This window comes from Pteronotus mesoamericanus, unplaced genomic scaffold (assembly GCF_021234165.1).
Source record: "Pteronotus mesoamericanus isolate MK-2021 breed Mesoamerican mustached bat unplaced genomic scaffold, CSHL_Meso_final contig_347, whole genome shotgun sequence".
In the NCBI taxonomy this organism is placed as follows: domain Eukaryota; kingdom Metazoa; phylum Chordata; class Mammalia; order Chiroptera; family Mormoopidae; genus Pteronotus; species Pteronotus mesoamericanus.
This window is the reverse complement of record NW_026555137.1, coordinates 9,116,252-9,125,177: the sequence shown is the minus strand read 5'-3', so window position 1 is coordinate 9,125,177 and position 8,926 is coordinate 9,116,252.

The window sequence follows — 8,926 nt, the reverse complement described above, 5'->3', positions numbered from 1 at the left end:
TGTCTGTATCTACTCAATGTAGGATCTGATATCAGTCATGTATACCTTAGTATAAATGTGCCACTGATAGGCTTCACGTGTTTAAAGCTTTCCGATTGACAAAGGTTCTTTTCCTTTACAATCTTTTCCATTAGACCCTCCCAGCAATCTTGGGAGGTTAGCAAAGGCAGGCGTTATCTCAAGAGGAAATTGAGGCTCAACACGTTAGAGTTTGTGAGCATCCCAAGGACACACAGTTAGCAAATGACAGATCTGAGACAAAAAAACAGAACAAACAAATGAAAACAAATCTTTTCCATGATTGTTCTGGAAGACACATCTCCTTGTTAGAGAAGTATAACCTCTTAGTTATGGCAGGGGGATACCATGAAAAAAAGAAGACTCTGGAATCAGACCAGTTGGGATTTTGATCTTTGTGACTGTAGGCACGCTGTGTGGATTAAGTAAGACCATGCGCTTAGGGAACCGCTAGTCAGCCAAGTGCACATAAGAAGAAAAAAAAACAACCCTAATTTCACAAGGCAAAGCTCATTTGTAACTTTCGGAAGAAGGAGATAAACTTTCCAGAGCTTGGGATTCGTAGACCTAACTTCCTTCCTGGACCTAACTTCCTTCCACCTTCTCGCTCCCTCCCTCCTTTCTCCTTCCTCCTTTCCCTCCCCAGCTACTCAGGAAACCTCTCGTATGTGCTAGTCATTTGGAAGTCAGGTTGCCCCCAAATTCCAGACCATTAAACCCAATCAACTGTCCTTTAGATCCCACTACCTCTGCAGTACAGAAGCAAAGGAGGAAGAGCTACGTAGAAGAGAGGGCGATAAGTAACATTTGTTGAGCAACTATTAGGTTCCAGGCACTGTTAGATGTTTATATAAAAATAATATCGTATATTAATATTATATGACATTTTAATATAGAGGATATATAGCTGTATGTGTAAATTTGTATTTAATTTTCACGGAACACCCACAAGGTATTCTTCATATTACAGAGGAAAAGACAAGTTCAGAAGCTGGAGGTTCCTTGTGGATTCTGTACAGGGAATACCTTGGAGCAGCAGAGCCTACACTGTCCCCAAATATACTGTTACATTTATAGGCAAAAGGTGGCGTTGATGAAGCCATCACAAAGGAATGCACAAAGCTGCCTCTTGCCCCAGAGAGATACCTGGTTGAATCATTCCTGACATCAAATTAGATACTGGGTTTGTTTACATTTCTTAACTGTTGTTTTCCTGAAAGAGAAGGAGAAGGCACACGTCACTGTCAGTTCTGGCCTTGTCTCCTATCGAGCCTCCTTCCCCACCCCCAGCATGCATCAGCCCTAAGAGAGAACACTAAACTTGTCTTACCCAGAAAGTTCAAGGGTTATTGTAAAGCTCAAGGATTATCTTATCATTGCGGGCCCCACACTCATCTTGTTAACAACTCTCTTGATAACGTAGGGTAACAGAAGCAGGTATCAATTCCCTGGAAGTCAACCCCGCTTTTTCTACGAACAGGACTGTGGATGGGCTCCCTTGTTCCAACCTCGAAACCGCAATGGTGGCTGGGAGCAGGCTGCGGCCGGAGGCTGCTAGCGAACAGAGAGCACCTCCCAGCTGTTCCCAGCAGGAAGCGAGGAAGACTGCTCCGGGCCGCTGTGGGGGCCCCAGAGGAGGATGTCGTGCCAATGTTTTTGAATGCTGAACGCCCTTTGCCAAAACACTGTGAGCCATTTGGGAGAGAGATGTCAAAAGCTGCTAGGCCTTCCAAAGGGACGTTGCCCCATTTTATTCTCCCTTCAGGTTAACTCTTCAGTGTTTGTGTCACGAGGATGGAATCTGTTGGCTAGATGGAGACAGACTGAAATACGGGGGATTAAGGAAGGGCAGGGACAAATGATCTGCTTTCTCTCCTTCTGGCCAGTAACTGTCCATAGTACTATACTTGATTGGCAGCCACCTATTACTTGATTGCCAATGGGTTCTTCCAGCTTAATGAGGAAAGAAGAACGTGCTGTAGAAATGCAGGCATGGGCCACACATGAATGGGCGTGACGCAATTACAGGATACACTACCAGGTTGCTCTAGGACAAAGGGCGGGCGTCAGAGAAAGATACAGGACACTTCCAAACATTCATGTTTCTGCACAGTGGTGGAGGGGAGGGAGATTTTAACATGTGAGTGTTTCTCTTCCCAGTAGAGCAGCAGTGACCAAACTTTTGGCGTCTCTGGGCCACACTGGAAGAAGAAGAGCTGTCTTGGGCCACACATTAAATATATTGCAGCACTTAATCACACACACACACACAAATCTCATAATGTTTTAAGTAAATTTATGATTTTTTGTTGGGCCTCATGCACAGCCATCCTGAGCCATATGCGTCTGCAGGCTCCAGGTTGGACGCCCCTGCATTAGAAGGAGCACAGTAAAATATCTCCATGGACACTTGAGTTTTGAAAGATTGAGGCAACCAGCTAGAAATAATAAAAATAAGAGCATATTTCCAATGAAAGCAGAGACAGAGAACTATGGCTTTCTCCGATAAGAAAGAATTGGCCACCCCATGGTTCGCCAAGTTCATTGAAACCAACCCCAGCCTTCCTGACCATACCTTTGGTGAAGTTTCTCTTGTACGTTTGCTCAAAGTTAACTTTGAGTTTGCGGCCTGAGCATGAGGATCAGATACAGGCATGCAAGTATCTGGGATGGAAATACAGAGGAAAAAGGTATCAGGAAAGGAGTAAGGAAAACAGAGAAGCTGCAACATCCAAATGAGAGCAGGAAAGGATTTCTTCATGGAACTCGCTGAAGGCCTTGCCATGGTCCTTAGCAAGAGGCAACTGGAAAATAACATCAAAGTGATATTTATGGTGTTATTGGGTGAATGTAATTATACTTGAGTTACTTGTACACAGAGATGGCTTTGGAAGTTAAATACAGGAAAACTGGTGTTGGCAATCTAAAAGGCGGTGGGTAGCTGAGACTTTTACTTGAGCCTGCATTTGCATGAGAAGCATCAGGCTTTTACGTAGCTGGTCTAATGCCTGCTATCTTTGGGGGATGGCTTGAGAGGGCCTGTAGGCTGTTATTGGGTGGTCCCTATAGATTCTCCAAATGAGTTTTTGTCTACCCACTACCCAATATCCCTAACCAGTATTACTATTGCGAACTTTGCCTACATTTGTGTACATTTTAATTCTCATTTTGTTCACATCCTCTCTCTGAACACCTCTCCCTTCTGATGATGAAGGGTATTTACATAAACATTTTAATGGTGCCTGGTGGTAACATCCTAATAAATACTTTTAAAAAAACAACCCAGGAGAGTCAGGTGGGGTTGCAGGAGGTTGGAAGAGCGAGGATGCTGGTGCCAAGATGCCAAGACCACAGGTTGAGACAGGGAACTTTGATCCGAAAGAGAAGTGAAGCGGGGGGAGGAGCCCAAGCACGGCGTTCGCTCAGCTCCACCCCACGCAGAGAGGAGCGCAGACGTCCAGAGGCTGAGATCGTGGGACGGGCCAGGGCAGCCTGGGTAGACTCTGGTTGAGGAGCGAGTCCTCGTCAGGACCGGCGCAGGCCAGAGCGTGGCTTAACCTGGAAAACGTTGTGCTGAGGGAAGGACACCAGACACGAAAGCCACAGTATACGATTCCGTTTCTATGGAATATTCAGAACAGATGAGTTCACAGAGACAAAAAATACATCAGTGGTCACCAGGGTCTGGGACTAATTAACATGAGCTTTCTTTTTGTGATGGTGACAATGTTTTGAAATTAAGAGTGGCGATGGTTGCACAATTTAGGGACTGACCTAAGAACCATGGAGTGGGATACCTTAAAAGGCTGAATTTGATGATGTGTGAATTAGATCTCAGTTTCTAAAAAGTTACTACCCATCCTGTCCCTAGACTCGTATATGGAGGAGACAGGCTTCCTTTACCGGGCCATATGGGAGGACAATATATTTCTCTTTCTCTTCAGCGCCCCCCAGGACCTGGGTAGGGGGAGGGAGTAGAGCTAGAGAATCAGGAGCCACATGTCAGCTCACTGCCATTTGAACCCAATGCACTTACCAGTCGCCTCTGCAGTGGACGTCCTACAAAAGGCGGCCCACACCCAACACCAGTCCCACAATCTAAAGGGAAGGGAAGGTCAGGGGTCTTGCCCTTTTTCCACCGCTCTGGGTGAGGGTTCGGTGAGTGCTCTTAGAAAGTCCTTAGCGAGTCCTGGGTCGCCTAGGGGCATTGCCACAGTGCCCAGTCTGTGGTCTGGGACAGGGCCTGAGAGCCTGCGTTTCCCACGGGCTCCTGGGTAGATAAAGCTGACTGAGGTTGTTGTTCCACAGAGCACACACTGAACAGTGAGGCTCTGGGCAACATGTAAGCATGAGTTGTGTTTATCAGGGAGGGCTTCCTGGAGGTGGTGCTTAGTCCGGTTTTGAAGGAAGAAGGGACACAGGTTGTTGACCAGGGCAGACAATGATAGTCCAGAAGGAATAATGGTGGTTGAAAGGTGGGAACACGTAAGGAATTTGCAGTGAGAAGCAGGCTCTCAGCTCTTCCAGGGACATGGAGACAGAGGGTGGGAAAAAAGAAAAAAATCGCAGGTCAAGGAACATGTCCCACTCAGCCAGCAAGTTGGAGGCTGCGTTGGCTGGTGTGTGAGTTCTTCATGGTCTTTGGGCTGGCTGTGCTGTCAAATTAGGAGAGGAAATTCTGGACTTAGGCATTTATTTCTTTAACTTAATTTTTTAAAATGTTTCTTCCCCTTCTCAAGGCAGAGCTCATGTTTCCTGCTCTTTTAAAAATGGTTTCATGTCACTGGGTATATTACGTCTTTTAAGAGGTGCCAAACGACAAGTCTTTTTTTTCCTCTCCCTTTGAAATACTGATTTCCATTCCTGACTGCACATCCGAATGATCTAGGGAGCTTCTTAGAAATATCAGCGCCCAAGCCTTCTCTTTAGACAGTTTGATTTAATAGGCCCAGGAAGCACTATTTTTAAAAAGCTCTTCAAGCGATCGGAATGGGCAGCCGGTGCTTTCTGATCATGATCTGAGCGTAACAGGGTCCATGCTGAGCGCCCACAGGTTACCCGGTGACAAGACGCTGTCCAGAAACAAAGGCTGGGACAGTCTCATCAACCCTTTATCAGGTGTGTGTGTACCTGACAGGTTGCCGTAAGGCGGGTGGGGATTATACAGCTCTGGTTCATAGTTGTCTCTGTGAACCAAAATTAGGCCCACTATTCAGAGAGAATTTGTTTCCATTTTGTTATTTTTTTCTTTTTTAATTACAGTATCATTAGTATCCTAATGAGAGGATACTAATTCAACTAGCTGATAAGTTAGTCCAGCTGGTTATTTCTTTCGGGTAAATAGTTGGACAGTTTTGCACTCACGTTAAAGTAACTGAAGTGTTTAGGCCTTGGGTTTACATAACCCACAAGTTCTCTGTTTACTTGATCTGGACGTGGTGTCGTTACAGCTCGCTGGGGTTATTGGAGAACATTTAGGCTGTGGAGTTTTACGATTAAATTCAGTAACTGCTTGACCTCAGCAGCATAACAAATTGACAGTCAAAGAAAATAAAGAGAAAAGAAATAACTGAGGATTGTGATATAGTGTCCCTTCCCTGACTCCCACACATAGAGGATACCCGTACAGAATGAGATATTAGCTTTGTTTCCATTTATTGAGTGACAACCACGTGCCAAGTATGTTTTTAATGTCATCTTGCTTAATGTCCCATCATCTCTACGGAGGAGGAGCTGGAGTCCGCGTCTGGGACGGCACGGCTCCGACTGTGCCAGCGTCTCACAGCTGGTCATCAGCAGAGTTGGGTGTCGTGTCTATGGGTGTCCCCCGAGGTTCTTTCTTACGCGCTCATCTGTCTCTCCTTGCTGATGCGATAATTCACCTTTAAAGAGGGGGGAAAAAATCCATAAATAACTAGAAAATCACCAACTCAGGAGTTGTAAAAAATACTGTTTTGTTCAAGAATAATGCCAAGCGAAGTTAATTATTGTTGGTTTCTGAGAGGATCCCAAGATCGATGCCTTTGCGCCCAATGGAGAGGGGTGGAGACGCAGGCCTCCGGCCCACCGGGGTGGGCCCGGGCGCAGGCTGTCAAAAGAGCCCTCCTCCCTCCCATTCAGGCAGCGAGTTTGGAATCCGTTTCCAACCCACTCCCACCACAGACACAGGCAGGAAAGCACCGAGTGAAATGAGATAATCAAATCCATCCCACAGCCAACAAAGAGGCCATCCAAAATGCAAGAACAAATGAAATAAAGACCTCTCTCTGGCAGAGCTAAGAGAAAAGGCATTGCAATTCAAAGGGGACTGAAATCACTTTTACTAGATCTCGGGAAAGCTGCTGAGAGACCTCAGTCTCTCAGCTCTCCATATTATTTATTGATTGGGCCTGTGTCCTCGCTGAATCATCAACGCTTTACAGAATTACGCACGCTCTGGGTTGCAGAACGCAGCTCGGGAAGGGGACGCCTTGGCTGTGGAGCTATTTCTCCTCCAGCTCTGTGGTTTTGAGGCTTTTGCTCCTGCCCCAGTTTCCTTTTCTGGGGAAGGAGTGGATGCCTGCAGGCGTTTGTCACCTCTCTCAGAACCACTATCTAGATGGCTACTGTGCAGTGATAAGAGTTTCCATTTCTCAGATTTAATTCGGAATCCCTCCAAACAGCACTTACTTCGGTACTTTTTATTTGTAGTTCCTAAGTTAATGAACCTTCCGAAAGAAACCCTAAGTATTCTTGAACTTGATTGCAACCCAGGTTGTGGCTGCAGGGGGCAACTCAGCCGTCTCTGATGGATGTCACGTGGTCCATAAGACGTCTTGAGCAGAGCAGTTGCGTAACATCGGAACTTGGGTTCTCCACTGGCATTGTCGCCAGCTCATTGTAAATCCTGGAACAAGTCAGTTATTTATTTTTTCTCATCTGTGTAATGAGGGGATTGGACTAGATGCCTTTTAATGTCCCTGCCAGCTCTGACAGTCTATATTATAGTAATGAAATTTGTGACATTGCTTCTCTTTTCGGAAGCAAAAAAAAAAAATTGGCTCTAAAGACACAGAAGAAAAATTGTGTCTTCCTTTCACTCCATTAAGGACAACCCCTGTTGCCAAATTAGTGATGTGGTAAATTGGGGTTACAGTATTCAGTGTTCTCCTTACCTGGTGCAGACTGGTCATCAATCCTCGCTCCATGAAATACAGTGTTCTCTTAAAACAAAGGCACCCAGTGATCTCAACAGTACTCCAAATCCAGAAAGATGTAAACTTTTTTTGGCCTACATTTGCTGTTAACTAAGTAAGATTTCTATTTGAAACGAAAGCAGGGGTATGTTTCGTGAAGTAGCCATGGTCTGTCTGCCTGTCTGTACCTCTCCATCCCATCCTGCTCATATCCAGTCATGGATCTTTAATCTTGTGTTGGGAAGACTGAAAATTCCCAGCTCAAAAAATAAATCACTCAATCTTGGATATTTGTAATGCACATCTCAAATGTTTTCTTCCTATTAGTGTAAAAGCTTCAACTTAATCCCTGAGCCAAAGACTGAGCTGTGTTTTGTTTATTTCTTTTCATTTATTTGATGGTGATGGGGAGGTGTAACCTCCTTGGCTTTTGCCAGTAGTGAGGAGACCTAAAGTAGGATCCCACCAAAGGACGATACTGTTTCATTTTATATGGATGAAATAAAGGATTATTTCTTCCCCCAAACAGAGCTGAGCTGATTCCCAAAGAGCCATTGTTTTGAGGAAATGTTTTATCACATTTGGCAATACTACTGTAACGACTTGTGGTTGCATAGATTTGGATGAAATAGCAGGGAGAGGGGACAAGCAGAGGTCAAGGTGACACAGAATGTGACGAAGGGCACAGCACTATGGGGGGACCCGAGAGAGCATATCTCTACGGTGGGAAAAGCAAGTAATATGAAGAATAAGGAAATATAGTACAAATGATGTTTGGCAGCAAATCACGACAACGAAGCTCATGAACATTTTCGGACACTAAGGCCACCACTCAATAGATGTATTGAGGCCTCGTCTGTGCTCAGCATTCTGCAGGACAACGTTGAAGCTGCAAAAATCATATTTGCAGCTCAAGAACATGTTTGATGTCCAATAAGCTGTGTGATAGGCACAGGGGAGAACAAGAGAAATAAACTGGGAGCAGGAAGAGCCTCAAACAGTGTGATTTAAGGCGGACTCTACCACCACCATTTCTACATGATGTGCAATGACTCAGCCAAACAGCCCTGTCCCTGGCCGTGCCGAAGCTCCTTTCCAAACTGAATCTTCCTCCAAGTGAGTTTAGGTTCTTCTGCGTCTTTGTTGTATACTTCCTCTGGTCTGTAATAACTTTTCCTGTCTCATCCTCCTGGGAAACTCCCACTTACCTTTGAAGACTCAGCTGCACATCTTTCCCAGGTGGCATTTAGCCAGTTCTCCATCTGCTCAACCATGGGTTCACTCATTTTTCTGTGCAAATTGCCTAGTAATGTCTTTGAGGATCATCTCATTCGCAGGTATTGTTCTATGGTTTATAACTACGAATATCATAGCAACTTCCAGCTAATCAGAGTGATGCAGAGCATCATAAAGCAAGGATTGCTGCTTTTGTAGCCTGTGTTCATGATCTCCCTCTCTTTGTCCCCGTTAGCATTCTCAGTGCACTTCCGAGCCATGACAAAGCAGATTGCTGTTTCATCAGTATTTCTTATTTGATCACAGTTTTAATTTCTTTCTCAATGGAATCTATGTAACTAGAATTTAAGCAGCTTCAGTTTAAAATCAGCAGGAAGCTTCGATTGAATTGGGAGGTGATACTTTGGCAATGGTCCTGTATTATGCATGTATGAGACATAGCAGCTCTCATTGCTATGAAATTACTTCTATCTGTTCCAAGGGACTTGGCAACTTCT